Source organism: Hyaena hyaena, unplaced genomic scaffold, assembly GCF_003009895.1.
Source record: "Hyaena hyaena isolate Hyena2069 unplaced genomic scaffold, ASM300989v1 scaffold_81, whole genome shotgun sequence".
NCBI lineage: Eukaryota > Metazoa > Chordata > Mammalia > Carnivora > Hyaenidae > Hyaena > Hyaena hyaena.
Genome location: NW_024080714.1, coordinates 3,858,040 through 3,870,657, shown reverse-complemented (window position 1 = coordinate 3,870,657; position 12,618 = coordinate 3,858,040). Strand labels below are relative to the sequence as shown.

Below are 12,618 nucleotides of genomic sequence, written 5' to 3'. Positions count from 1 at the left end.
GCCTCCTCAACCATGCCTGGGATAATCATGTGTCAGGGCCTTTGCACTGGCTGTTCTGCACTCAGTGCTTAACTTCATCCTTACTCATACGTTACATTTTCAGTGGAACTTTCCTGCTCTTTATTGAAAATCACACCTCCCTTACTCCACCCCCAGCATGACCTATCCACCCTTGTTTGTTTAACTAACTAGAAAATAACTTCCATGAAGGTATTTTGTCTGTTTTGTTCATTGTTGTAACAATGCCTGGCACACAGTAGGTAACAGAAAACTGTTTGTTGAGTGGTGAATTTTACAAGCCATTTCATTAATGACAAGAAAAACAAGCTCTATCACATTCAACACTGAAAAGTATTAATTTCCTAGCCAATGCAATACAATAAGAAAAAGTAAATAAGGACTGGAAAGGAAATCACATATGTTAATATTTACAAGTGATATGGTTGTCTACAAAGAAATTCCCAGAGATTCAACAAAGTTATTAGAGACAGTTCAAGAAGGATACCAGGTTGAGCTTTAAAAATCAATATATTTTGAATATACTACCAATAACTAATTATAATATATCAAAAGGAAGAAAGGCATCACACAAATGAGTTAAAAATTTCTCAAAACGCAACTGGTAGTATTTCTAACAAAAGGTGTGTAAGAGCTTTATGAAAATGTTACAAAACTTTACCAAAAAACATAAAATAAACCTGGATACAGAATTAGGTTGTTTTCTCAAGCAGGAAAATGGAATATCTTCAAAATGTTAATTGTCCCAAATTATTCTATAAATTCAATGATTGTAATAGAAATTCTAATTTAATCATTCATGGGATGCAACAAAGGGATTCTGAAATTTGGGTGGAAGAATAAAGAGCTGAAAGTAACCAAGCTATTTCTGAAAACAAGAACAAGTGGGGGTATCATGTCAATAATATAAATCAATAATAGTTATGACAGTATGTCATTGGCATGGGGATACATAAGCAGATCAGGAGAATGGAATCTGTATAGAGCTGAGACACAGACTCAAGCATATTTGCCATCATGACTTCCATGATTAGAGGATGCTTCCATTACCATTCAGCAAAAAATTCAATACGTGGTGTTGAGACACTTAGATTATATATGCAAAACAATCACATTTCTAAGTTAGAACACACACACAAATAAACTTCAGATGAATCAGGCATAGGTGTTATACACATGATAAAAATATGACAAGAAAATATCGAAAAAAGCTTTTGTAGTTTCTAAGCAGGAAAACGATTTCTTAGAAGACCAAGCAAAAAGGAAAACATTATTTTTGATATAGTCTAACTTATCAAAAACCTTTGAACAAATAAGATAACATAAATAGAATTAAAAATGAGAACCAGACCAGAAGATACAAAGCATTATTGTCTGTAATATATAAGTAACACATCACAATTGAAAAATACAAATAACCTAATAGAAAAGTGGGCAAAGGAGACGTTATTAATCTAACCCTGAATTAGATTAATAAATGCTCAAAACTAGTAATCAATTCAAATAAAACAATTATTCCATAATCAATTTTCCCGCAGTGAAAAAGTCACAGGGTACCAATTTTGAGAGAGTACGTGGTAAATGAAAGCTCTCATACAATCATGTTGAAGAATAATACTGGCTACACGGCAATGTAGCTAACAAATTCCAGTCCCACATGAATCCTCTGGAGAAACTTTCACATATGCATATAAAGACATTAATTATAGTATTTTTGATACCTTAAATGGGACACATTCCATATTTTCATCTTTTCAGGAATGAATAAAAATGGCGATCTCCTTATACTGATGATATACAACACAACACTTAAAGTGAGTAACTTAGATCTATAGGATTCAACATGGAAATTGTAAAATAACACTGAATGGAAAAATAGCTGCAAAATATTAACATGATTATTATGATGTGTTATTAATGTAATTATTATTAACATACTAGCAACATATTGGTAACATATTTATTATTATAACACAATTTCCATAAGTATATAAAACAATACCTTTTATTTTTCTCTGGATAATATACATAGTAAAGTAATAAAAGTATGAAACTAGATCCATGACTTTGGATGGGAATGTGACTGGAAAAGAAGGGGTTTTTAATTTTATCTGATCATTTATTTTACAAAGACATGAAGCAATAACAAAATAATATTTGTTTAATTGGAGTATTGTACACAGGAGTATTTGTTTTATTATGTCTTGCCCTTATCTATACTTCATTGTTTCCCTCAGAAATCGTCCCCCCCCCACACATACACACATAAATATAATACAGCTTTATACCAGACAGAGGTCCTTATATATATCTTATCCCAAGTTTGCAGGGAGATTCACCTTCTTGAGAACTGAACACCTTAATTTTCTCACCGTTAAATATTTAATTTTGGAAAATTTGTAGAGAAATGCCATGTTGGGTGCACTGTTGTGGTTTAAAACCACTGAGAAGGAGTTCAAATATTATGTTAGATTTGCACTGCCTTTCGCTGTCTCCTAAGTCCTTTGGCTCATTAGAAAAAGAAAAACCCACAGGTGAATGGCTTCTTTGTGCTTTTCTGAGGTAATCGGGTATGTTGTGTCATAAACATTTTCCTTCCGGCAAAAATAAATTTACTACTCACAGATTTCTCTTGTGTACGTACCCCCACCATTTGAAGCAGGTTGCTTCTATTTATCTGACTGGTCTGTATGTGTCCCTGAATACTGGCAGTTCGGTATTTATATTCGGTAATATATCAGCTGTGTTTAGAGTCTGAACTTCTCCTGGGCAGCCTGGCATACAGCTATATATAAGGAAAACAGTCTGTTGACATATTTTGCTACATAGCTGCACTGTCCAAAGAATTACACGCACAGAGAGGGGGAAGAAAAGGGATCTAGAGAGCTCCTAGGTGACAGTGCTCTCTCTGGGCGAACAGGCACGGCAAATAGTGGCTACTCCCATCCTGGAACCCTCGCGTCTACTTCCCGTGTGCCCTTCTAAACCCCAGTGCTTAACAGAATTCACTGGGGTTTATTTGTACATACAGAAGGCATGATCTGCATAACTGTTATATTTTAACTTTTCTAGAGTTTGCTGATTCTAGTTTTTTTTTTATGCTTATTTATTTTTGAGAGAGAGACAGAGAGAGAGAGAAAGAGAGAGACAGAGCATGAGCAGGGGAGGGGCAGAGAGAGAGGGAGACACAGAATCCCAAGCAGGCTCCAGGCTTTGAGCTGTCAGCACAGAGCCCGACGCGGGGCTCGAACTCCGAAATGGTAAGACCATGACCTGAGCTGAAGTTGGAGGCTTAACCGGGAGAGCCACCCAGGCCCCCTCACCCCCACCCCCCTGACTGATTCTAGTTTTAACCAAAACTAATTTTCTCAATAACATTAAGGAAAAAAGAGAAGAAAATGTTTTGCAAAAGGGTGCAAAACCAAGGATGAAAACTCTCCAACACTTTTGAATATCTGAAGGCCAATTCTTTTTCCCTTCGCTCAACCTCCCTAGGGAGAACGGTCAAGAAACTATTTAATTTCACCGTGTAGAGGAGAATGAGGTAGGGGAAACTGGTTTCTCTTTTGTAGAGAGGGACATACCTGTGCATGAAATGGGACTTGAGACTCTGAGCTGTGAGGCCCTGGAACGTGGGAGCATGGGCCGTGCCATCCCACGCTGCTCCTCTCACACTGGCCACCTTGGAAAACACTTCATTCAGCTCTTACAGTGAGGTGCTGGGAAAGCTGTTATGGAATAAAGATTAGTCCTGGAGCGTCACCATGTCCCCCTCAAAACTTAGGCAAATTTGCTAGCAAGGAAAAACCCATAAATCTGAGGTAGTGATGAGGGAAGGCTTTTTGGGGTTGTTGTTGGGCATTACTTGTATCCTCTAAAAACAAGGAAGACGGGGCGCCTAGGTGGCTCACTCGGTTAAGCGGCCAACTTGTCCAACTTTGGCTCAGGTCATGATCTCTCAGTTTGAAGTTTTGAGCCCCGTGTCAGGCTCTGTGCTGACAGCTCAGAGCCTGGGGCCTGCTTCAGATTCTGTGTCTTCCTCTCTCTCTGCTCCTCCCCAGCTCACACTCTGTCTCTCTCTCAAAAATAAACAAACATTAAAACATGTATTAAAAATTTTTTTAAACTAAAAAATAAATAAAACCAAGGAGGAAAATTCTGATCTCATTTCCTCCTGATCAGTTTTATTCTATGTTGCTTTTTCCCTTTTCCAGGATCGCATGCAGTGATGAAAACCATCTTTACACAACAAAAGTAAGTATCAGTAAGTGGGACTACATCCGACTATTAAAGCTTCTGCACAACAACAGAAATAATCACCAAAATGAAAAGACAACCTATAGGATGGGAGAAAATCTTTGCAAACCATATATCTGATAAGGAGTTAATTTCTAAAATATATACAGATCTCATATAACTGAATAACAAAAAATAACAACCCAATAAAAAAATGGGCAGAGGAACTGAATAGGCATTTTTCCAAAGAAGAGATTTATTTGAATGCCAGCAGGTACATGAAAAGACACTCAACATCACTAATTATCAGGGAAATGCAAATCTAAACCACAACGCGGTATCAACTCACACCTGTTAGATTGTCTATTAACAAAAGGACAAGAAATGACAAGTATTGTTGAAGATGCGGAGAAAAGGGAACACTCATGTGCTGTAGGTGGGAATGTAACTTGGTTTAGCCACTACAGAAAACAGTGTGGAGGTTCCTCAAAAAATTAAAAATAGAATTACTGTATGATCCAGCAATCTCCCTTCTGGGTATATGTCCAAACAAATAAAAAAGAGGTATAGAAAAGATATCTGAACTCCCATGTTCTCTGTAGTTGCATTATTCACACTAGCCAAGAGATGGAAACAACCTTTATCAACAGATGAATGGATAAAGGAGATGTAGTTTATATATAACATGGAATATTATAGAGAAAGAAGGAAATCCTGCCATTTGCAACAGCATGGATGGACCCCAAGGGCAAGGTAAGCAAGATAAAGCAGACAGAGAAAGACAAATATTGTATGCTATCCCTTATGTGTGGAATCTAAAAAAGCTGAACTTGAAAAAAAAAAAGCTGAACTTGTAGAAAGAGAGTAGAGTGGTGGTTTAGGGGCTGAGTGTGGAGGAACAGGGGAGATGCTAGTCAAAGGTACAAACTTACAGTTAGAAGATGAATAAAATTTGGAGTCTATAGCATTGTGCTCATAGTTAACACAGGAGCACAATGCCATAGTGTTATATATATTATATACTTCAAGATTGCTAAGACACTAGACCTTAAATATTCTCACCATATAAAAGAAATGATAATTATGTGACATGATGGAGGTGTTAGCTAATGCCATGGTGCTAATCGTATTGCAATATATAGATGTATCAAACTAACACTTGTACACTTTAATGTACACATCAAATACAGCTCCATGCAGAAAAAAAAATCCTTACGGTTTGAGCAATGAACAAAATAAAACAAGATGAAATGTGAAAGGTAAATATAAGGATATGAACTTGGATCTAAAAAGTCTTCATAAGACTAGAAGGGGAGAAACATGGCTTAGAAGGAGTTTATGAAAAATTCCAGGTGATTTACTGGACAATAAATTCGGTATTAATCAACAGTACTATGTAAACAAAATAGTTAATGAAAACAGAATGCATTAATAGAAACATGTTTTCTAAAACAAGCTGGTGACAAGTCTTCTCTGGACTGGTTAAATGGTTATGTTTAATTCTAGCCACAAATTAAGAAAGAAATTGAAATATGATCAGAAGACCAGAAAGAAGACAGCGCAAAAACAAACAAACAAACAAACAAACAAACAAAACAAAACTCTCAAAAATGTCTCGTATGAATACTATTTTTAAAACAAAGGTGTTTGGTCTAATAAAGAAAAGTCAGACAATCAGAATCATACTTTTCTAACATTTGAAGTGACATCAGGTAGGAGAGAGTATAGATCTGCTTTGTAAGCTCCCAAATGTTAGAAGATGGATTGACGAACAGAAGCAATTAAGACTCTTGCTTCCACATATGGAAAGTCTGTCTGATGGTCAGACGAGATTTTCATTTATCTGTGAGGTTAGTTATCAAGCCAAGTATTCTTGAGCATTCAAATGGAGGGGCACCTGGATAGCTCAGTCGGTTAAGCAGCCGACTTCGGCTCAGGTCATGATCTCACCGTTCGTGGGTTTGAGCCCCGCGTTGGGCTCTGTGCTGACAGCTAGCTCAGAGCCTGGAGACTGTTTCAGATTCTGTATCTCCCTCTCTCTCTGACTCTCCCCTGCTCATGCTCGCTCTCTCTCTCTCTCTCTCTCTCTCTCAGAAAAAAAAAAACAACAAAAAACATCTAATGGAGGCTGGACAACCCTTTGAAAGGGGTTGCTTTACAGAGGCCTCAATTTTACTTGGATGGTTACAGACAAAAGATATCTTAATTCTGAGATTATTGTTCTTGAAAAGGGCTGCCCAGGCTAACTACTCTCTTCAAAATACATTGGGGAAACAGAGGGAAGTCCTTGTTATCAATTTCTACACTCTTATAGATTACACTGTCAGTTCTTAAGCATTGATTAATATTATATTAATATTATTCTTCATCTTTTTAATTCATACAGTTTCCCAAAAGAATTGTAGAACTCTTAAGAGGAAATATATATGATATATGATATCAATATCATATATATATTGGTTTCCCTGGAATCTAGTGGTAATTTCTATGCACAGTACATGCAAAATATATACTGAATATTTTGATGGTGAACTCAGGAGACTCCTCATATTAAAAAATATATATATCTTTTTCCCAAGGCAGAGATTTCAAATTTTTACATACAATTCTTATAGCTCTAAGACATATTGTCAAGTTTGAACAGTGCTCTTTATCCTTTCCAAAAGTATCCCTTTGGGATCAACAATAATAGAATAGTACATCATTATTACTGTAAAGGTCAAACAGATTGACTACGTAAAGTAACTTGGAACAAATTTTTATAAATATAGCAAGCATCTAATAAGTGACAGCTCCTCCTAAGATAATACTGGAGAGGGCTGGTTCAATGTTACCAGGGAGGTGGTGTGGTACGCGGTTTTCAGGCTACAGATGTTGAAGATTTCCATCGCAATCTTCTTGCTGAGAGATCATTTCTTATAGGGTGGGTGGTAAAGCTTTTGTATCCATTGGGTAGAATCTTCCTATCTCAGGGATCTGCACAAAGGCTTACTCAGTGAAGAAAGAAGACTAATAGTCTGGTTTTCCATTTCACCATTAACACTGTAATTTTTATCACATGTAAATGAACGGAGTCTCAAGTGACTCAGAGTCCCCACAATCAACTCCTTATCCAACAATCAAACTTCATTATAATTGCAGCCATCTTCTCATGTTTAGTGAAAGCACTGAGATTTGCCATATAGTTGTTGATTCAGTGTTTAGCCCCAAAAAGGTATTTGCTAAATAAGCCAAATTTATCAGGGCTTCTTTAGCACCAGGGTGGACAAGGAAGCAATTCAACATGGACAGACATTTATTCCTGGTTGCAATGTATTTTCCCTGGGAAGGAAAACAACTCACTCTTCAATTTAAAATTTCTGATAACCACTCTGCTTCAGCTAAGCCTGCATTTATTTGTGTAACGGAGCAAGCTTTCAAAGTCATTTCTTGCCATGACATGTTTATCTAAAAAGAACTGTATCCAAACTAGTTTTTGCTTTTTTTTTGGGGGGGGGGAGGCTATTTTTTAGCATGCTGTTTTCAAAAACACCATTTTTGTGACTCCATTAAAACTACAAGGAACTCAAGAAATAATCTCTGTGCACTCAAAATGAATACTCCTAAGAATGTGGTTCCGGTCCATACTTTGAGTGGTTAAGTCTGACTCCATCAGTGAATGTGTCCATGTGTTTCTTCTCCTAGGTGATATATAAAGCTTGCTAAAATGTCACTGTGTTGAGGCTGCAATTCTCTCTTCACGTTGGTAATATTTTCATACATATTTATAAGTATATAAATATATAAGACTAAAATATAATTGCTGCTGTGTCTTCCTCTACCTTTAAAGTATAGAAGCAGATCAGAGTCAGCACTCTTCTTCCTCTGGCTCATGTGCATCCATTGGACCCATGTGAAAGCATTATTTAACAGGGCTGTTTGATAAGGGCACCTTGGACAGCTTTGCTGCTCGTTTCTGTCCTCAGAACGTTCTGCCATTTTTATTCCACAGAACATCACAATGTCTCTTATGATTCTGCTCTTCTCTCAACTTTCCATTTTCTTCTTTGGACTGTGCTTTTTAGAGTGCATTGGCTTGGAGGAGAAGTGTGGTCAGGAGTCACAAAGGTCTGCTTTGTCCTGGCCAGGTGGCCATGAGTAAGTGACTTCACCTCTGCTTTTGTGGGTCAAATAGGGAGATGACATTTACCTCAGTCAGTAGTCACACGGAGGAGAATACATAGTTATTGCTGTTATGACTACTAACCTTAGCAGTGCTTCAGGTGAACGGAGCTTAGTACTGTGTAATCACAATCACAATCCTTGTTCTTGTTCATGTTACTCCTAGACATCTTCTGTCTTCATGAAGATTTTTCTTCAAAATTTTAAGATGGGTTTTTAAATATAACTGCAAGGTGAGAGACTGACTCGGTAATTACTGAAGTTCTCACATTAAGAGTTAAAACTCAGGGGGCGCCTGGGTGGCTCAGTGGGTTAAGCGTCCGACTTCAGCTCAGGTCATGGTCTTGCGGTCCGTGAGTTCGAGCCTTGTGTCGGGCTCTGGGCTGACAGCTTACAGCCTAGAGCCTGCTTGGGATTCTGTGTCTCCCTCTCTCTCTGCCCCTCCCCCCTCGCACACACTCTCTGTCTCTCTCTCTCAAATATAAATAAACATTAAAAAAATTAAGAGTGAAAACTCAGGACTTTGCCATTCACAGTGTGGTCCATGGACCAGCAGAATCACTTCACTGGGAGGTCTTCAGAAATGAAGGTCTTGGGCTCCATCTCAGATTTCAAATGATTCTCCATTTTAACAGGGTTCCTTGATGATCTGCATACCAGCAAAGCCTGAGAAGCACTGATTCAGGCCAAGCTAAGTTGTGAACCTGGGGCGTTGTGATTGGTGTGTAGAGGAGCTATGTGCGTGAGTCAGAAAGACGTAGTAGGTTCTAGTTAACTACAATGCAGGAGGGAAAAAAATCACAAAGAGCTTGTTGAAATGCTATCCCTTTAGTGCTCGTCTCACTTATTCCCTCTGTCTTCTACCCCTTTGGGCAGAAATAACCACTTCCCTCTCGGCTCTGACACAGTTCTGTGTTCCTACCCATCTGATTGTAATTTGTATCCAAGCCTGTTATATCACTGGACCCTTTCTGGTATCACTGGCCCCTCGCAGAGGCGCTTCCTAAACCTGACCACTTTGCCAGACCAGCCTACTGGGAAGAACCTAGTGTTGCTCAGATTTCATGCTGTTTCATAGTTTTGCCCTTTGTGAGTTTTTCCTATGGGAGTATGAGCTCTTTGAGGGCCAAGGCCAGGCCATTCATCTTAGTAATTTCTGAACACATGAAAGAGTAATTATGTGTCTCAGTTAAGCTCCCACCAAGAACTGAAATTTCACGAACTGGGGAAAGTTCTTCCATCCACAGAGAACCATCTCTCTATTTTGGTCAGAGGAAAAAAGTTGAGGAGAAATGTCTCTCATAAAGTCTATCTCATTTTTCTTCTTAAACTGCTGGTGTCTACTAACGTTTGTGTCTTTTGGAATCTAATATAAGGCCGTATTCAACTTTATGTATAAATTTAAAAATCAATTACTTCAACGTTAACATCATCAGGATGATTATGTGGTGAAAAGCACTGTAGTTTCCAGGAACTTTCTCACGTGGGAATAAGCTTGAGAACCAGCAAGCCGAGGCAGTGTGTGTCAAATAAGCGACACGAGACAAGTAAAAGTCGACCTTCCAGCGTAGGTGAGCAGACAGGTTCCCCAACAGAAAAGGTCTGCTCTGTTAAGATGAAGAGGAAGGTCACTCAATGACCTAGCAACATCAGAAATCTAAAATACCGTACAGTAAAGTAGAGCTTTAAAAAAAAAAAAAAAAAAAAAACACCTCCACTTTTCACCAGACTTATTCAAGATTGGCTTTAGTTTGGAACAGTAGCATCAGGTTAGGGTGAATGTTTTAGAAATGGAACCAAATCTTTGCTATAAACACTGCATGGTGACAAGGAGAATCCTTAGCATATTCCTATCACTTTCACGGTGTCATTCTAGAAAATTCCATTGATTAGTATAGAATCATCATGTGTTGACTGAGGGAAGTAAAGACAGAACTTTAATGTATGTGACATACTCATTTTGAGAATCACTCAACTGCTTTTCAGAGAGTAGATATACTTATTGTTTCAATTCACACAAAAAAAGATAAAGTTATCACAAGGAAAGAAAAAAAAGACAAACTGTAAATGGGGAAAAAAGATCAGTAGAGGAAACAAAACCACAACATTTGAAAACAGGTATGCCAGAGACTGTTTCTCCTAATCAATTATTCATATGATTATTTAAGATAGTTCCACAAAGAGGGATAATTTCTATAGAAATTCAATACAGAGCAATATCTATATAAACACATTAAATGGGAATAAAGGGATTAATACTGTGTGGAAGCATCTCGAGAAGACAGCTACAACACAAAATATACCCCATTTACATTTGTGTTTAATGTAATATCCCTATATGCTACTCAAGTCTTTTTCCTACAACTAAGCCAACGTAGGTTACCTCTGATTCTCTCTTGCACTTCCCAATATTTTCTATATTGAAGAACAGCTTAACTTTGCCACCTCCTCAGATATATTCAGCATATGAGGTAATATACCATCTATTCTTTCCAAAGCTACATTCTGTATATATTGTCTCACATTAATAGACATCTAAAAAAGAACACTTTTTTTTTTTTTTAAGTTTATTTATTTATTTTGAGAGAGAGAGAGACAGACAGACAGACAGCAAGCACACAAGCAGCGCAGGGGCAGAAAGAACGAGAAACAGAATCCCAAGCAGGATCCAACGCCATCAGTGCAGAACCCGATGTGGGGCTCAAGCCCACAAACCTAGGGATCATGACTCGAGCCGAGATCAAGAGTCAGATGGTTAACGAACTGTGCCACCCAGGCACCCCTAAAAAAGAGCACTTAAAGACATAGTCCAGGGGCGCCTTAGTGGCTCAGCGGGTTAAGTGTCTGACTCCTGGTTTCCACTCAGGTCATGATCTCATGGCTCATGAGTCTGAGTCTCACCTTGGGCTGCCACTGACAGCGCGGAGCCTACTTAGGAATCTCAATCTCAATCTCTCTCTCTCTCTCTCTCCTCCCTCCCTCCCTCTTTCTGTGCTTCTCCCCAATTCATGCTCTCTCTCAAAATAAATAAATAAAACTTAAAAAAAAAAAACACAATCCAGTAACCAGGAAACTTTCTAAAGTCTGTGTGTTTTCTACTCAAAGTAAAAATTCCTTGAAGAGGATTTATGGTCACCTGTCCTATAGCACATTATTAGGTCTGTTTAATCAAGACAATGACTTCTCTTCACTCTGCCTTTAACATAACTATTTTCAGCAAACTGGTTCTATTATAAAGTTCATACCACCTCAATATTCTTGTTCTGTTTTTTTATAAAGATTTTTTTAATGTTTATTTATTTTTGAGAGAGAGTCAGAGCATGAGCAGGGGAGGGGCAGAGAGAGAGGGAGACACAGAATCTGAAGCAGACTCCAATCTCTGAGCTGTCAGCACAGAGCCTGATGCGGGGCTGGAACTCATGAGCTATGAGATCATGACCTGAGCTGAAGTCAGACACTCAGCCAACTGAGCCACCCAGGCATCCCAGTTTTGTTGTTGTTGTTGTTTTAACAAATACACTAAACTCCAGGGAGTACAGAAGTGATGGAATCAATTCAGTCAGCACCGTTTGCTCACATAGCAGAACATTCTTACTCATTCCAGGAAGAGTGGGCAGCAGGTGCTAGAAAAGCGAAGCATGGTGAAGGAATAAAGGCTCTCCCGAAGGCCCTGACATAGCTCTTTCCAGGCCCCCACTAAGTAGCCTCTGAAATATAGAAAAGAGATAAGAAGTGACAGGTTTTACTCTTGGGGGGCGAGGAGGTGGGGAAGCATAATTATTCTCCATCCTCATGTATTCACAGGAGAGCACTGGTAATGAAAGGAATGCCATTCATTTGGTTTTTAGCAAAGAATAACTCTGGCAGGAGAAGTAGATATTAGCAGTAATATCCAGAACATAATCAGGTAAAACGGGCATGATAGAGATCTACTTCCAAGTTTTAGGGTTGTTATGAAGGTATTAAATGAGGACTCTCTGTATACAAAGAGATGTATGTATGTACACATATATGGTACTGTCTGTGCATACTTATACATACATGTGTGTATATACGTATACATAGGTATACATCACATGTGCATAGTATACATGGGGTTTATACGGTTTATGTGTATGTACATGTGGAAAGAGAGAGAAACTAAGCACAATCTTGGGCACATAATAAGTACTCAATTATCACAAGCTGTTCTCACTGTTATCA

The 12,618-nt window shown here is 38.2% G+C and overlaps 1 protein-coding gene across 4 annotated transcripts in view; it reads right to left on the bottom strand.

The window, feature by feature from the left end:
* The window catches only part of RGS17 (regulator of G protein signaling 17), a 93,227-nt gene that overhangs the window by 32,012 nt on the left and 48,597 nt on the right, over positions 1-12,618 (bottom strand). Inside the window, exons 1-2 of one of the 4 annotated variants that reach the window (XM_039234128.1) lie at positions 3,930-3,957; positions 3,603-3,746 (exon numbers count right to left, since the gene is read on the bottom strand). The exons of 2 other annotated variants lie outside the window; for them this stretch is intronic. The gene's annotated coding sequence lies outside the window, so the exon portion shown is untranslated. Of the gene's footprint in view, positions 1-3,602; positions 3,747-3,929; positions 3,958-12,618 lie in introns of those variants that run through there. One more of the 4 variants, XM_039234127.1, reaches the window with a different exon arrangement.